Genomic DNA, 19,624 nt, shown 5'->3' on the forward strand with positions numbered 1-19,624 from the left:
CTGCGTCTCCTTATTGACTACACCTCATTAATTTCTGACTTGAGTCTCTCAAAATTGTGTCACTGAATATTTGCTTGTTGGTTTCATTTCCTTAAACATGAGTAATGGTAGTAATTACATCACCTTATATTTATGGAGTTGTTTATACTTTTCAGGGAATTTCTAGCCTCACAATAATCCCCCAAAGATCTTTTAGCCTCTTTTAAAGGAAATGTGTTGGGGGTGGAGGAACCACACACACAGAACAGCTAGCTTCAGGTCATATATAATGTGAACTTGAGCAGCTTCAGTGTTTCAAAATCCAACAGCCTAAGACAGTAAAGCTTCCTGCCATTAGATGGCAAATTCTTGCTAGTTCTGTGTTACATAAAGATTGCTTTTAAAAAATCTGAATTAAACTGCAACCAAAATATTTTTATAGTATCCCTCCACTATCAGTGAAAGTACAACACAATAAATTAGTGTGGAGATCTTATTTTTAGAAGTGAATAGCTGAAATTAGAGAGTAAAGGCACCTTTCCACCAAACCTGATAACCTGATTTCGATCCTCAGGACCCACATAATGGAGGGAGGGAACCAGTTCCCACACGTTAGCCTCTGACTTCCACATGCTTGTGGTGGCATGTACCCTCAAACATACATTAGATAGATGATAGATAGATAGATAGATAGATGATAGATAGATAGATAGATAGATAGATAGATGATAGATAGATAGATAGATAGATAGATAAATAGATAGATAGATAGATGATAGACAGACAGAGAGACAGATAGATGATAGATAGATAGATAGACAGACAGACAGACAGACAGACAGACAGACAGACAGACAGACAGATAGATAGATAGATAGATAGATAGATAGATAGATAGATAGCAATCTTGTGGCAGATATAGTAGCATAACCTAGCAACACTAGGCAGGGTGATTACTACCACTTTGAGACCAATATGGGGCCACATAGTAAGTCCCAGGTCTGGGTTACACAATGAGACTCTATCTCAAACACATACACACACACAGAGAGAGACACACACACAGACACACACTGCAGAAAAATCTTAACCCTCCAAATGAAAACACTCTAGGTCCTCAGCAGTGCTATTAAGATGTTAATTCTCACAGCAGCTGTGGTTACCTGCACAAGACTAACTATCTACACAAGCAACATCTGGGCCCATTGACATTGCATCATGAAGAAAAAGGGACTTATAAGACCTCAGCCCTTCTGTTAAAGGCTGCAGAGGGAAGAGAAGTCATATTCCTCAGAGGTGGAGCCACTGATTCATTGACCCTACCGCAGCAAACAATCCCCCACCCATGCTCATCCAGGCAACCTTAATTAAATGAAGTAGTCGGTCACACACCCAAAAAGGACATGAAAATAGAAAAGGTATCTGGTGGGGTGGTAAGGGGATAAGAGGGAAAAATGGAGAGGAGAATTTGATCAAAGAATATTATATGTATGTACAAAATTGTAAGGGAATTTATAAAAAATTAAAAAATTTTAACTCTAAAAGAAGTCAGCTCTCAATTTGATGTTTCCACTCTAGTAGTTCCACAGGCTCTTTTTCTTGCTGTCACCAATGCATCAATGTGAAGTACCATGCTCAGTACAGTGAACCTTACATGGCGCTTTATGCAAATGGGTTACATTCCTACAGCTATCTCCAAGTGATGGGCTGCCCAGTTTCATTTCTGTTGCTGTCATAAAAGATCCTACCAAAAAGCAACCTAGAGAAGGAAGAAAATTTACTTTACCATTCCAAGTTAAAGTTCATCATGGAGAGGAATGAATTTGAGGCAGGCACCCAAGCAACTAGTCACATGACTCCACAGTCAAGAGCAGTGAGAAACAAATAGATTCATGTTTGCACCACCACCACCTGCTGCTGCCACCATTGTAATGGTCTGCTCTGTCCATTTAAGAAACAAGCCAAGCCCACTCCCTCCCCCATCCTCAGAGGCAAACTGATCTTCAGCTTCCAGCCTGAGTCCCTTCCCTTTCTGTCTCCCTCTCGAAGAGGCAGCTTCTGCCTCTCCCTTCTCCCTATTTCTCCCCTTCCCCTTTCTCTCTCTCTCTCTCTCTCTCTCTCTCTCTCTCTCTCTCTCTCTCTCTCTCTCTCTCTCTCTCTCTGCTTTTCTCCCCTTCTTCCCTTTCTGCTCCATAACCACTAAATAAATATCCAACCTCACTCTGCATGACATGCCTATACATGTCTCTGTCTCTTGCCTACCACATGGCTCACTGCCCAGGATCAGCCACCTTCAGAGACCTATGGCATGGTCTCATGGAATGCCCATCTGTCTGTCTCTCTTTGTGGGACTGGCTGCCCCATCAAGGTCTCTTACCCACCACAGAGCTCCCTACATGGGACCCAGCTGCCTTCACAGCCTGTGGTGGTCTCAGGATCTGCTGCCTGCAGCCACTTCAAGGACCTGTGGCATGACCTCATGGCCTGCTGCCCACTGCAGCCACTCAGGGATCTACAGCATTTTCCTTAAACTGTAACAATGGTGCCATAACTCAGCCAGGCTCTTCATGCTTCCTCCGGCCAGCTGAGGATGCGTAGAATTCTGGGCTCGGGAACCAGGTTTCTTTACAACAGCTCTCCATTCCATCTGCCTGAGTGAAATTTTTACGCACACCACTGGCTTCAGTTGGTGACTTTCCCACATGGTCAGCTTAACCATTTCTCTGAACTCGAGGAATTGACCATTGAGCTCCTAGAAATCTTCCGGTGCACCTAGAAATGGGGACAGCCCCCACCCATGGCCTTCATGACTACAGTTGATCCCTTCTCTGACATTCATCTCTGGATTGCTTCCCTTAGCTAAAATTGTGTTTAAACGACCCGGGGTCAGTCCTCCTGCAACTGGGAGCCCAGGGTCCTTCAGATTTTATCTTTTTTTCTTTTGCTTTTCTTTTTCCCCCCACTGTGAAAGGCCACTCGGAGCAGCTTCTGACCTCTCTGGCTTATGAGTCACCCCAACCGGATCCAGTCAGGCTTTAGCACCCCACCTGTAAGCAGAGGATGCTCTTCCACAAGCCCTGCAGTGTTTGCTATTGATTTACACCCTGCCTATAGAAGAACCTTGTGGTATTGCTGTTTTTGTGGGTTTTCACGGTTTCAACTATGGTTAGCAAGCCATCCATGTCCATCAATCCAGCCTCCCCCTTGGATGGATGCCTTTTAGAGGCCCTAAAACCCCAGGCCATAATGCCCTACTTCTTCAGCTCCTACCCTCGCTCCATTGGTGTCCCACTGGTTCCACTTTTACAGGAGCTTTCTAACTACTGTCAGGGCACAAGCAAATGAAAGGAGTTTCCTTAAACTGTCCCTGCCACCACTACTGCTGCCAACAAGATTGGTCGGATCCACAAGGCAGTTGTTTTCAATTCCAGCCTTTTTCTCCCCACCACGGCTTGTGGCATGACAGCTCAGTGACAGGGCAGATCACACCTCTAGGTCGCTCTCCATACAACATGTGACCACTGTCATTTTCACTGAGGTCAAGTTACCTTACCACCATCTTAACTAAGGTCAGGTGACTTCACTGACATCTTAACTGAGAGCCAGGTCAGGTGACCAAATCCCTCCATCTTTACTGAGGTATGCTCTGCCTGGTCCCCCAATTTATTTATGCTTTGTCTCTAAATTCCTCTTGTTGACTCTACTGCATGTGTGTTTTGTGCAGTAGCATGCCTTTGGTAGGGCCCACCAAGAGCATCCTCTTCACCAATTCCTGTTCACTCTCTTGTTTGTGTGTATTCATACATGTAACTTAAATGCACCTATGTTGACTGTTAAATGCTTTAATTGTCTGTTCATTGTATTTCATTCCAGACTACAAAGCAGTAAGTTTCATGTTTTAAATTGGTATGTACTTTTAAGTCTCTTACAACAATATAGTATATTTAATCCAACTCTGATGTAAAATATATTAAGCTGTTTTCTACTATTGTTAGTTCTGCTGATAACCTTCTATTGCAAGTTTTTTCTTCTTTCTGCCTTTTTATGAGTGTAAATCTTATCTGTTAAATTAAGAGCTAGTACAGTCAAGCTCAGATCCAGTTCTCGAGGCAGATTCTATACTGTAGTTATACCTGATAAACAACCCTCAACTGCTCAGAAATCTGGGGAATATGACATTTAAATATTTAATTATTAGAAAAACTTTTCATAACAAAAAGAGACAGGTTGGCTCCTAGCAGCAGCACCCTACTTCCTCCAAAGAAGACAAAAGACAAATGGGCACACAACAATGTCCATCCACAATTCACTCCAACTGCCAAGTACTGACCACTGCAAAAAACTGCCTTTCATCTAAACTGAAGATCACCAGACAGTGGAAAGAATTGTTGGAATCAATAGCCTAGATGCTCAAGTCAAGGTAGGCTTGTCTTCCTACAGATTTCTTTGCCCACAGGATCTTCTGGAGCCTAGCAGGCCCTGCACTAAACAGCAAAACACAAATACGACCTTCAGCGACCATGAAGGACCCTGAGTAGTATCTCTAGGTGCCAACCACGTAAGTTTTCTGTCATTTTTTAATCAATTACTCAAGTAAAATTTTATCCTTCTCAAAGATATCTGATGTAGTTTGACAACTGAGAGGTTTTATCAGTTTAAAAGGACAACCTCACCAAATAAATTTCAGTAAAATACAAATACAAGTTACTAAGGTGTGTACCTACAAGTTATAAAGGTGTGAGGACAAATACAAGTTAATCTAAATCCTTTCTCACACTGCCTTTCATAGTCTTACAGATACTTTTCACTGTACAAAAACATCTGTCACAGTCATTCAGACATAAATATGCTACTGTTTATACAATGTACATGTCTAAAACTTATGTTTTCACAAACCCAAAGAATTCTTGTGAGTTCCAGGGAGCCAAATTGAAGGATCCACCTTAAATAGGTCAGATACACCCCTCTCAATTCCCTGGTCCTAAAATTATTTTCCTAAGCTTAACTTTGTCCTCTGTTCTGCCAATACCATAAACAGGTATAAGAGACACAAGACATTTCCATACCACAAACACCAGACAGGAACAAACAGACCAGCTATGCCAGGATGTGACCAGCACCGAGCTTTCTCAGGTTTCCCCCAAGACAACACCCGCAAATAAGCAGGAAGCAGCCTTGAGAATCTACCGCCTCAATTCCTTTAACCTGTGGTGCCTAACCTCCTGCCATTTTATTATAAAAAAAGAGATGGGAATATAATGATCTGCTCTGTCCCTTTAAGAGACAAGCCACGCTCACTCCCTCCCCCATCTGCAAAGGCAAGCTGATCTTCAGCTTCCAGCCTGAGTCCCTTCCCTTTCTATTTCCCTCTCGAAGAGGCAGCTTCTGTCTCTCCCTTCTCCCTACTTCTCCCCTTCCCCCTTCTGTTTCTCTCTCTCTCTCTCTCTCTCTCTCTCTCTCTCTCTCTCTCTCTCTCTCTCTCTCTCTCTCTCTCTCTTTCTATGTATGTGTGCTCTTCTCCCCTTTCTCCTCCATAACCCGCTGAATAAATATCCAACCTCACTGCATGACATGCCTATCCATGTCTCTGTCTCCCACCCGCCACATGGCTCCCTGCCCAGGACCAGCCACCTTCAGAAACCTGAAGCCTGGTCTCATGGCATGCCCATCTGTCTGTCTCTCCTTGTAGGACTGGCTTCCCCATCAAGGTTTCTCACCCACCATGCAGCTCCCTGCCTGGGACGTAGCTGCCTTTGTGGCCTGCCATGATCTTGGGACCCACTGCCTGCCGCCACTTCAGGGACCTGCGTCGTGGTCTCTGCAGCCACTCAAGGACCTGCAGCATTTTACTTTTACCATAACAACCATCACTTAGCTTTCTCCTGTTTGATACTGTTCAGGACCCTGTGCCTACAGAATGGTGCCATCTACAATGGGTTGGGTCTTTGATGTCAACTAGCAATCAAGCCAACCCCTACAGATGCTCCTGAACATGCCAACCTGATCTAGACAATTCTTCACAAAGAGTCTCTTCCCAGGTAACTCTCAGTTGTGTCAAGGTGACAAAACTAACCATCATGGGGTTTATTGTGCAATTTATTTACTTATTTGTTTGTTTGTTTTGAGACAGAATCGCACTACAAAACTTTGGCTGGCCTGAAATTCACTCTGTAGACCTGGAACTCAGAAATCACCTGCCTCTGTCTCCTGAGTGCTGGGATTAAAGGCGTGCCCCACTATGCCCCACTCACACCACTATTTTCATTGCCACTTTGGTGATTGGAGGCCTTTCTCAAAATAACTCACCAGAGAATTATTAGAGCCAAGACTTCCTCAGTACCATCTCAAACACTGGGCCAGTGTGAAAAGCAATGAATACCTTCTCCCAAACTGCACGGCTACAAGCTTTCTTCCCTAAGCAAACAAAAGACAGGAGTCTACTGCATTGATGATGCCTGGCATCCTATCCCCCACTCAGTCTCCATTTCTTCCCAGTTACCTACTCTAAAGGATTAATCAACACAAACCTGCTCCTGATGGATCCTTTTCTTTTTGTTCATTTTATAAGCTAGTTATACGGATTAAACTTTTTAATGTATGTAAAAAAGACTTTGTAATTATGTAGAGCATGAGTATATCTAGCAAAGTGTCATTATAATAATTACAGGTTATTCAGAAGCCAACAATAGCAGCTCTCTTCCCTCCTCCCCCTCCCTTTTCTCCACTTTCCCTCTCTCTCCCTCCCTTAACCCTTAGTAATTCTGAGCAAAAAGCAGTAATCCATGGAATAAACAACCAGCATAGACACCACAGGATACAAAAGACCAGAATACAAAAGGATTGAGGTCTCCAGAGGCATAGATGTGGCCTGGAGATTTGGCCTCGTTTTAGAGGGGAGTGGTGGCTGTCACTTTATAAAACAGAGTTCCCATTTCCGCCTGTAATTATTTATGAGGCAAGTTAAGTGATAGTAGCAAGCAAAATAAATATAAGATGCTTCCATGTCAATGAGGTATGTTTTGCATTGTTCCACAAAATAACAAAAGGAAACCTGTAGACAATTAACAGAAAGAATATCAGAAAAAGACAGGGGCTGATGAGAGGACAGTGGGGAGAGGGTTTTCTGTGCAAATGTAAGGACCCATGTAAAAACCAGATGCTTCTGTAACCCCAGGACTGGGGTGGGGAGTGGCAGAGACAAGAGGATCTCATGGGCTTGCTGGAAAGGCAGCCTAGCCGAAATGACAAGCTCCCTGTCTCAAAAAAATAAAGTGGAACATCATGAGAAAAACTACTGACATTGATCTCTGAGCCTACCTCCTTCCCTCCCCCCCTCTACACATGCATACACACACACACACACAAACACACACACACGCCTGCATGCACAAAAGAATAAAATGTACAGGTTTCTCACAAAGGAGAAATTAGGTTTTCACCTAAATATTCCAGCTTTGGTGGGTCCCAGGAAGATAAGGTCATATTTTCTTGAAAAACCATGCAAAGCTACAGAAAGAGAACTGGCCTTTCTCAAACATAGTTTATGAAATATGCTGTTTTATGTTAATTCATTCCTTACTATAGAGAGCAATCCTGAAGAGAGATGCTTATTCTTATTTCAGAGATCAGAAAAATTTCTGGACAATACTGGCTCATGGACTTAAACCCAGCACTTAGAAGGTAATAACAATAGTGTTAAAAGTTCAAAGTCATCCTCAACTATGTAGCAAGTCTGAGGCCAGTCTGGTCTACATGAGACCTTGTCTACAACAACAACAATAAAAAATAAAGTTCAAAGTCATCCTTAGCCACAAAGTGAATTTGAAGTCAGCCTGAACTACATGAAACCATCTCAAAATAGGAAGTCGTAGATTGGGAAGATAGCTCAGTCAGCAAAGTGCTTTCCTTAAAAGCATAAAGATGAGTTCAATCTCTAGAACCCATGTAGGTTAAAGGGGTAAAAGCTGGGTATTGTTGTGTGTGTTGTGATCCCAAAGCTGGGAAAGTACAGACACACAGATCTTGGGGGCTCGCTGGCCAAATAGATTAGCCTACTTGACCTACGAGACCATTGAGAGATCTTGTGTAAAAAAGATGAACAGCATCTGAGAAATCACACCTAAAGTTGTCCTCTAACCTCCACACACATGTACTCAAGCACATGTACATCCTCATACATATGCGCCTGCACATATGCAAACATGTGCTCTCTCTGTCTCTCTCTGTGTCTCTGTCTCTGTCTCTCTAAAAGCCAGTATGATTTGACATATTCCTACATCACTACATAAAATAACAATCCTTTCCTGAGTTGTACTAGGTCACAATACTCTACAGAATATGAATCATCCTCCCTCCTCTTTTAGCTCTACATTCGAGAGAAACCCCAAACAGGCAAGCTGTATACAAGCTCATCTGGTATCTGACTGTTGAGTTGGCTCTGACCTATATCCACAGCCTCCAGTGAAGTCCACTATCCCTTCTTTGGGAGTTTTCATCATTCTGAAGTCACCCTGAGTCCCACAGTAAGGGAGAAAATACCCCTATCTACCTCTTGTACATACTTCCTCACATGGGAACCTACATGGCTTTGTCTGTGTCACAGGACTTCTCTATGGAATGATTCTTCCATAGCTGCTGCCCACAGTGCTTTGAAAACCCTCAGTCATGAGCACATGGTGCCATTTTGGAGAGTTGCTCTAAGACATGTACTGCCCTCTCCAGATTCTTTTCCTATGATCATCTTTGGACTCCTGTGTTCTTATTCTCCTCAAACCCTTTGTGGTAGTTTGAATGAGAGATGTCCCCATAGGTTCAGGTATTTGAAAATTTAGTCCTTACTAGAGGGAATGTTTGAGGACTCTGGAGAGGAGATGAAGTCTTGATGTATGTGTATTATGGACATGAGCATGGATGTGTCAAGAACCCTAATGTCTCAGACCCATGAGGCCATCCCTGGGTCAGGCTCAAAGTAATGGTAGAGACCTTCCCTGGTCTGAAAAGAGAAGTTGACAGCCTGTGTAGAAAGTATCAACCACAGCTTCTGTTGGGGGCTGCAGACCCCTGGCCCCTTGACTTTCTTCACCTGCCTCAGACCCTTTGCCTGCAGCAGTGAACTGAGTAAAACAACTTGTTTTCCTGTGCCTGCAGCTGCCTGAGCACAAGACCCTCTTGAGTTCCTGATGTCAGGGGAGTGAATTCCTTAAAAATCTGCATTGTACAAAGAGTTATCCTCTACTGTTTTGAAGTTATTAATATGTAGCTGCTATGTTCCCAGTTCGCATCAACTTCTCAGCATTCCCTGAACGGCAGCTTTCTTTAAGACAGGAGTGGTTTGTACATTGTAGAATAAAAGGTTTTTAATTTTTTTCTTTTTGTTTTTATATGTTTCCTAAACTATCTAAAATAACTATTACTTTATAACAAAAAAGTAAAAAAGTGTTCCATAATGCCCCTTCTTTCTAAATTTTAAATTTTTATATGTATACATGTGTGTCTGTGTGTGGGTATGTAGATACATAGATATGTGTGTGCAAGTACCTACAGAAGACAGAAGATGTGGCTCTCTTGGTATGGAAGTTATAGGAAGTTGTGAGGTACTGAACTCAGGTCCTCTGCAAGAGCAGCAAGCACTTTTATCTACTGAGCCTTGTCTTCAGTCATAGATAGATAGATAGATAGATAGATAGATAGATAGATAGATAGATAGATAGATAGGGAGATAGATAGGGAGATAGATAGATAGATAGATAGATAGATAGATAGATAGATAGATAGATAGATAGATAGATAGATAGATAGACATATACATATTCTATTTGAGTTAGGATTTCTATTGTTGAGAGGAGACACCATGATCATAGCAACTCTTATAAAGGAAAACATTTAATTGGGGCTGGCTTACAGTTCAGAGACTTAGTCCATTATCATCATAGCAGGCAGCATGGAAGAGTACAGGCAGACAAAGCGTTGGAGAAGGAGCTGAGAGTGCTACATCCAGATCGCCAAGAAAGAGGCGCCAAGAAAGAGGCGCTGGGCCTGGCTTGAAAACTCATAGCCCATCCCCCAGTGATACACTTCCTCCAACAAGGCCACTCCTGATAGTACCACCCCTACGAGCCTATGAAGGTCATTTTATTTCAAACCACCACAATATCCATCTATTTAAATTCGGGGGGGGGGGGTGCAGTGAGATGGCTCCTCAGGTAAATGCATTAGCTCCCACAAGCCTGGCATTTTTTTTTTTTTGGATTTTTGAGACAGGGTTTCTCCATAGCTTTTTGGTTCCTGTCCTGGAACTAGCTCTTCTAGACCAGGCTGGTCTCGAACTCACAGAGATCCGCCTGCCTCTGCCTCCCAAGTGCTGGGATTAAAGGCGTGTGCCACCATTGCCCAGCTAAGCCTGGCAATTTGAGTTCAATCCCTGGAACCCATGTGAAGGGGGAAGAGAAAACAGACTCTGACTTTCACGCTATACGCTACAGTCTGCATAGCCAACCCTTCCACACAATAAGAACACTAAAGAAAATAAATACTTTTAATGCAGGGGGCTGAAGAGACGGCTCAGGGATTAAGAATGATCACTCTTGTTGAAGAGAACCCAGTTTGGGTTCTCATCACTGACATCAGGTGGCTCACAGCTGCGTGCAATGCAGGCCCAGGGGAATCCAACTCCCTCTTCTGGCCTCCAACGGCACGCGCGCGCGTGCACACACATACACACATGTAATAATAAATAAATCTTTAAAAATTCAGTCAGCATAGGTCTTCGGCAGGTCATGGAAATATTCTAAAGTAGAATGATGCTACATCTGCACAATTGTACAGATTTCCTGAAGACCACTGGATTGGATACTTAAAATGGATGGATTTTACTGTGTGTAATTTATACTTCAAAAAAATCAGTTAACAAAGACAGAAATTCCATTTTATTCATTTAAGAATACCCATACAACAACCTCATGAAATGTTAGGAGCAAGGACAGGTCAGATGATAAATTGATGAAGAGGAAGAAAGGGGCAGGGGGAAAGGGTGGAGAAAAGGAAAGAAGACTGAAAAGAGAGGAAGACTATGATATGGCCTTCCTGTTGCAGTCTGATGTGGAGGTGTCAGCATGTGTAAGAGGTGGTTCAAAGCCGGGCGGTGGTGGCACACACCTTTAATCCCAGCCCTCGGGAGGCAGAGGCAGGCGGATCTCTGTGAGTTCAAGACCAGCCTGGTCTACAAGAGCTAGTTCCAGGACAGGCTCCAAAACCACAGAGAAACCCTGTCTTGAAAAACCAAAAAAAAAAAAAAAAAAGAGGTGGTTCAAACTTTATGTATCCCCACCATGATGTGCCACCTGACATGGATCAAAAACACTGGAACTGTGTGGGAATGTAAATGTTTTTGTCTTTTTAGATTGATTATCTTAGGCATTTTGTTACAGAAATACATAGCTGATTAAAACACACACAGAGGGAAAAAGGAAAGAAAGACATGGATGGGAGAAAAAGAGGAAAGGAATAAAGGAATGAGAAGGAGAATAGAGATACAAAGTTCAACAAGGGATGTCCCATTCCAGCACAGCTAAAGACAGCATAGCTACACAGCTCTGCCACTCAGCCCTCCTCTGAGAGCTATGTGGTCTACTAGTCTGTTAGTAAATGAACATTTTATGGCCCCCCAACACAGCAGCAGAAGACTGAGACACTGAAGACATTGATAGGACGGAAAACTTGCCCCACCAATTCTGCCAGGATGAACACAGCAGTTATAACATTGTGTCTTTGAAAGACAGATTTGATGCAGCAAATAGAATGCTCTCTTCGCCGCCTTGGTCAACGCCATGGGGCTAAACAGCTCAAAGTGTTACACCTCAAATGGAGAAGAGCTATCTATGTTCACACCATTTAATCTGACAGTAGTTAAACATATATTGGACACAATGAAACACACTTCCTGTTTGGAAGAAAGAGATGAACAAGACATAGTTTCTACCCTCTAGGAATTTACAGTCACAGTGAGTAAACCTTCCTATACTGGCGGAGCTGGCATGCTTTATGAGGGAGGGAATGAATGAAAGTAAGGCTGTGGCCTTTGTGAATGAGTTTCAAAAAAGAAAAGGGAATTCCTTCCAGCCTAGGTAAACAGCATCCAGTATGACTAAGACAATAAACCAGGCAACAGTGCTTAATAGCACTTGCTGCTCTTGCATAGGACCCAGGTTCAGTTCCCAGAATCCACATGGTAGTTCACAGCCATCCATGATAGGGTTCCAGAGGGCCCAACTTCTGACCTACACAGACACTACACACAGTGCTGCATGTACATACATGCTGGCCAAGCACTCATACATATAAAATAAAATGAATAAATCTCAAAGGAAGATTTTAAAAGGGATGGTGAAACCCAGTAAAATCAACAGAGTGAAATGATGCCTTGAGGGATGGGAGAAAATTTGTACATACTGTAAGCAGAAATACAAGGAGTTCATAAGGCTATACGAGTAACTCAAAAAAAATTAAAAAAAAAAACAAAGCAAAAAACTCAATAGTTGAGGCTATAGAGATGGTTCAACAGTTAAGAACACTTGCTGCTCTTTCAAAAGACTGGAGTCGGGTTCCCAACACCATATCAGGTCCACAACCACCTGTAACTCCAGCTCCAAGGTAGCCAGCCCCCTATTGTGATCTCCATAGGCACATACTCACACAGAAAAAAAAGTAAAATCTTTGGGAAAAAAAAAACCAAAAAAACCTCAATAGTAAAAGAAAGACAAACAACCCAATCAAAGACTAAGCACTAAACCTAAATAGATATTTCTCCAAAGAAGACATGCTACCATATGGAAATAGATCCCTAATCATCACTAATCATCAGGGGAGTGGAAACAAAAACCAAAATGAGGTACCACATCTCCCAGATAGAATGCTGTATTCTCCAAATAGAATTGGTGAGGTTGTAGAGAGAAGGGAGAACTTAACCAATGCCAAGCGAAGCTAGCTTAGCAGACATCAGTGGTGGCCCAGGCTCCAGGACAGCTCTCTCCCTCCAGATCTTTGTTCACAGTGATCAGCATGAAAGCCATCGTTGAGTGAAGTCTCTTGGGAAAAACAGCTTTCAAATCAAGTCTGAACATTTCTCCTGAAGGAAAACCCCAGAAGGTAACCCAAAGAACTTGCTGTACAAGAAGGACTGCTACATCAAGCTTGGGAAGCCGGTACCAAGTATCCCCCAGAAAAAGAAGGTGACCAAGATGAAAATCTTACCAACCATCATCAATTGTGTCTTGGACCTTAGACTCGCACCCTGTGATCATTCTGTACCAACAGAGACCTGGGTAGAAACCAAGACTGGGTAGAGACCAGGAAGCCACGGACCGCTTCAACACAGACATCAGCATCCCGTCCTTGAGAACTTCTAAAACCCACTCTGAGTTAATGTCAAATCATAACAAAACACTCTAAGGCTGAGTAACTGAGATTTGGGACTTTTTCCCTCCTTTTTTTCTTTAAAAAAAATTCTTTTTCTTTTTCCTTTTGCACTAGTCTATGGAATCTTTTCAAGCACTGAGCTTAATTTTTTTCCCCAATCATTTAACCAGGAAAACAAGTTGAATGATTCTTTGAAAAAAATGAAAGAAAACTAAGACTATAGTATTTGCCATTTATAAAAAGGGCTTTAGCAAAGGACACTGTCACTAAGACAAAAAGGCAATCCACTGACTGGGAGAAGATCTTCACCAACCCCGCAACAGACAAAGGTCTGATCTCCAAAATATATAAAGAACTCAAGAAACTAGACCGTAAAAGGCTAATCAACCCAATTATAAAATGAGGCACTGAGCTGAACAGAGAATTCTCAACAGAAGAACTTCAAATGGCCAAAAGACACTTAAGGTCATGCTCAACTTCCTTAGCAATCAGGGAAATGCAAATCAAGACAACTTTAAGATACCATCTTACACCTGTCAGAATGGCTAAAATCAAAAACACCAATGATAGCCTTTGCTGGAGAGGTTGTGGAGGAAGGGGTACACTCATCCATTGCTGGTGGGAATGCAAACTTGTGCAACTACTTTGGAAAGCAGTGTGGTGGTTTCTCAGGAAATTCGGGATCAACCTACCCCTGGACCCAGCAATACCACTCTCGGGAATATACCCAAGACATGCCCTATCATACAACAAAAGTATATGCTCAACTATGTTCATAGCAGCATTGTTTGTAATAGCTAGAACCTGGAAACAACCGAGATGCCCTTCAATGGAAGAATGGATGAAGAAAGTATGGAATATATACATATTAGAGTACTACTCAGCAGTAAAAAACAAGGACTTCTTGAATTTTGCATGCAAATGGATGGAAATAGAAAACACTATCCTGAGTGAGGTAAGCCAGACCCAAAAAGAGGAACATGGGATGTACTCACTCATATTTGGTTTCTAGCCATAAATAAAGGACATTGAGCCTATAATTCGTGATCCTAGAGAAGCTAAATAAGAAGGTGAACCCAAAGAAAAACACATAGTCATCCTCCTGAATATTAACCTTCATCAGGCGATGAAAGGAGACAGATACAGAGACCCACATTGGAGCACCAGACTGAAATCCCAAGGTCCAAATCAGGAGCAGATGGAGAGAGAGTACGAGCAAGGAACTCAGGGCCATGAGGGGTGCACCCACACACTGAGACAATGGGGATGTTCTTTCAGGAACTCACCAAGGCCAGCTGGACTGGGTCTGAAAAAGCATGGGATAAAACCGCCCTCACTGAACATAGCAGACAATGAGGACTGCTGAGAAGTCAAGAACAATGGCACTGGATTTTGATCCTACTGCACGTACTGGCTTTGTGGGAGCCTAGGCAGTTTGGATGTTCACCTTACTAGACCTGGATAGAGGTGGGTGGTCCTTGGACTTCCCACAGGGCAGGGAACCCTGACTGCTCTTTGGGCTGATGAGAGAGGGGGAGTTGATTGGGGGAGGGGGAGGGATATGGGAGGCAGTGGTGGGGAAGAGACAGAAATCTTTAATAAATAAATAAATAATAAAAAAAATTTAAAAAAAGGCTTTAGATGCCCTTACTGTAGTTACAAGGTTTTCTTTATATACTATCTCCACCATGGGGTGTAGAAGCACTAAAATAACAGAGAATTTCCAAATAGAAGCAGACTTCGCTTGTTTCTCAAAGGTGGAGCATGAATAGCAGGAGTTACATATAGGAAGTCTTTTGATCTGAAATTATGGCTTTATTACATTTAAATTTTATTTATTGCATATACAGATTGTATACACATATGCTTATTCATAAGTGTGTAGGTATGCATGTGCCACAGAGAGCAACTTTGGGATCAGTTCTCTCCTTCTATCACATAGGCCCTGGGGATGGAACTCAGGTTTGGCAGCAAACACCTTTTAACACGGAGCAATCTTATTGACCCCAGACCTATGGACACTAGCTTACTAAATGAAATATATATCCTTACGTGTGTGTGTGTGTGTGTGTAGAGAAAGAGTGTGTGTTTTCTTATATAGTGACAAAGATGCATATTTCTTCATAAAAATGTAATGTGTACCTATTCATGCTGAACTTTTTATAAGTTTAGTCATAAATGTACCCCTTTGTACAAAATAAATCAAGTGTGTTTATTGAATGGTGATTTTTTGCTTTATTGCTTTCATCTTTATGATGTTATGGCATAAGTGAACCCAATAAACACAAGTTCAAATTTATGTATGCAGTATTATGATCATAGTAAAATGCATCAGAATTTAAAAAAACAAACAGAAGATATACTGCCGCTTAAAATAATATAACTAGAACTGATAGAACATCATTACATTAAGGGAAACAAGCCAGACACACAAAGCTGAGTATAACAAGCTACCATTCACATTTTGAATATAAAAAGTTAGCTTCTGGGCAGCAAGATAGCTCAACCAGTCACCAAGCCTGACAACCTGAAGTTGCATCTTTCACAGCCTGGTGGTGGAAGGAGAGAACTGGCTCCTACATGTTGTCCTCTAACATTCATGTGCCCTCTTGGCATGTGAGTGCACACACACAAACAAAATAGCTAAGTGTGATAGTATTTTTAAGAGTTAATCTTATTGAAATTGAAAGTAAATCATAGTTACTAGAGGCTGAGGAGAGTCAGGGGCAGGAAGGGATGGAGAGAGGTTGATCAATGGACACTAAGTCATAGTTAACAGAACTACATTTTGACTTCTATTGCATTGTAGGGTGATGTCAGAGAGCAATAATGTGCTAGAATTTCTTAAAGCTGTAAGAAAAGGTTTTGAATGCTTTCACCAAAGCAAATGATAAATATCTGGAGAGAGATATGTGTTTACCTTGATTTAAGCTTTACACAATGTTTATATGTATTGAAACATCCCACAGGGCTCCTATAAGTACATATAAATTGATATTGGTGGACATCGGTTGAAATTTAAATAAAAAGCAGAGCATGGTGGTGCACACTTATAATCCCAGCATGTGAGACTCAGAGGTTCAAGGCCAGCTTCCATTAGCAGCAAGTTCAAGACCAGCCTGAGCTACATGAATCTTTGTCTCATTTCCTTTTCCTTTTAAATAAAAAAGAGTCAAATCATTTGGTTTGTCTGCATGTAAGAGTCATAAGCAAGATATGAGGGGTGTGTCATGACCAAATAGTGGGAGATCTGAGGAAATAAATTTTTCTCTACAAGCAAAATAAAGTCATTATTTCTTAAGATACTACTTTCTGGGCTGGTGAGATGGCTCAGCAAATGAAAGACATTTTCTGCTAGATTTGAAAACCTGAGTTCAGTCCCCGGGATCCACATGCCAGAAGGAGAGAACTGCCTCACACAAGCTGTCCTCTGCCCACCACATGCATGCTGTGACATGCACATGCCCAAATAAAAACACCTCCACATTTTCTTTGACATGTATCCTTCATAGTAAAGAAAGATAAGTTGTTTGGATCAGAGAATAGATCATAATGGTTTTAAAAGTATGCTCACAAAGTCTTCCATTCCCCAAAAGAGATGGAGCACAATTTCCCTCTTGCTGACCTGAGTGCTATAGTGACTGTCTGCCGATGTATCAGACATGTCATTTACACAATCAAGCTATAAGAAGTTCTTGGCTCCCATCTAAGAGGCTCTCATTAGTTTCTCTTTATGGGATAGTTGAGTTTCCCTTGGCTAAGACCTTGTAGAAAAGCTCACGTGGTAAAGTCCCGATGTGCTAAGAAGCTGATCTTCCCCCTACGCAAGTTCAGATGTGAGTCCTGGCTCACGCCTTGATTCTAGTCTCCCACACAGCTTCTGGTGGTTTGAATGAAAATGGCCCCCATAGGCCCCTAAGTTTGAATGCTTAGCCCCCAGTTGGTAGAATTGTTTGAGAAGCATTAGGTGTGGCCACATTGGAAGAGGTGTATCACCAGGGGTGGGTTTTGAGGTTTCAAAAGCCCATGCCATTCCTGTTGGTTCTCTCTTGACCTCATGCTTATAGGTCAGATGTAAGCTCTCAGCTACTGCTCCAGCACCATTCCTGCCTGCCTGCTGCCATGCTCCCTGCCATGATGGTCATGGACTACATTACCTTCTAGAATTATGAACCCCAAAATAAGTGTTTTCTTTTACAAGTTGCCTTCGTCATGATGTCTTATCACAGCAATAGAAGACTACAGGACAGATAACTTTGCATACCCATCATTGAATAACAAAGAGAACCTATCTCAAATAATACAGAGGACAAAGACTGTCCTCTGACCTACACACCTGCCCCTGCACTTACACACACACGCACACACACACATACATACATACACACACATACATATACACACATACATACATACATACACACACATACATACACACACGCACACACATACATACGTACATACACACACACATACATACATACATACACACACGCACACACACATACATACACACACACATACATACACACACGCACACACATATACATACATACACACATACATACATACATACACGCACATACATACATACACACACACGCACACACATACATACACACATACATACACACATACATACATACATACATACATACATACACACACATACATACACACACGCACACACATACATACGTACATACACACATACATACATACACACACATACATACACACACATGCATACATACACAGAGAGAGAGAGAGAGAGAGAGAGAGAGAGAGAGAGAGAGAGAGATTTAAGAGTAGGGAGAAGATTCGGTCATTAACAGAGATGAGGCAGAATACTTAGAGTAACAAAGCATTAAAGTATTTTCTAGAGGTCCTGGAATGATTGTTCAGTAGTTAAGAGCACTGGTTGCTCTTCCAGAGGATCAAGACTGAGTTTCCAGCACCCACAAGGCAACTCACGAACATATGTAATTCCAGTCCCAGGAATCCAACACCATCTTCTGGTTTCCTCTAGCACCGTACACACATGGTGCACAGACATACATGCAGGCGAAACAGCCATACATATAAAATAAATAAATAAAATTTTAACAAAATAACATTTCAGATAAAGTATTTTCTTTTTTAGATTTTATTTTATTTAAATAACTTTTTTCATTTATTTTACATACCGACCATGGTTTCCCCTCCCTCCTCTCCTCCTAGTCCCCCACTTCCCTCCTACAGCCTTGCCTTCCACTCCTCCTCCATCTCTATTCAGAAAGGGGCAGACCTCCCATGGGCTTGAACAAAACATGGCACATAAAGTTGAGGCAGGACAGAGCTCCTTCCCCTGTGTCAAGGCTGGACAAGGTAATCCAGCATGGAGAACAGGTTCCCAAAGTCAGCTAAGCTCCGGGGACAGGTCCTGCTCTCACTGCCATGAGTCTTACGAAGAGACAAAGCTACATAACTGTCGCACACAGGCAGAGGGCATAGCCTCCATGGAGGCTCCCTAACTGTTGATCCAGAGTTCATGAGCTCCCAGGAGCTCAGGTCAGCTGTCTCTGTGGGTTCCCTGTCATGACCCTCCTGGTTCATACAATCCCTCCTCCCTTCAGCAAGACTCTGGGAGCTCAGCCCAGTGATTGGCTGTAGATCTCTGCATCTGCTTCCATCAGTCACTGGATATAGTATCTCTGATGACAATTAGGGTCATCACATTACAGTAGATGGATGGCCAATTCAGTCACCCTCTCCACTACTGCTTACAGTCTTAGCTGGGGTCATCCTTGTGGATTCCTGGGGGTTTCCCTAGTGGCAGGTTTCTCTCTAACCCTGAAATGCTCCCCCATCAAGAAGTCTCTTTTATTACTCTCCCCATCTGTGTCCCACCCCCAACCTGCCTCCCAAACCCAACCTGCCCAATCCACTCCCTCACGTTTCCATCCCTCTGTCCCTCCCTTCTCTGCCCCCAGTTTATCCAGAAGTTCTCTTCTATTTCCCCTCCCCAAGAAAATCCATACATTCCTCTTTGGACCCTCATTGTAACATAAAGTATTTTCGAGACTTATAATCTTTGTATTGCATGAAGATAAAAGAAGGTTCATTCATAGCATAATTAGGAGGTCTAGTAGAGGGAAGTTTAGAAGGCAAAACACCGAGATGGGTAGAATGAAAGTCTACAGAGGGTCCTGGGATAATTAGGGGGTTCTATTTGAAGTTTGCTTGCATGTGA

Source organism: Microtus oregoni, unplaced genomic scaffold, assembly GCF_018167655.1.
Source record: "Microtus oregoni isolate MIOR12 unplaced genomic scaffold, Mior012 000140F_ref0000409, whole genome shotgun sequence".
Taxonomy (NCBI): Eukaryota; Metazoa; Chordata; class Mammalia; order Rodentia; family Cricetidae; genus Microtus; species Microtus oregoni.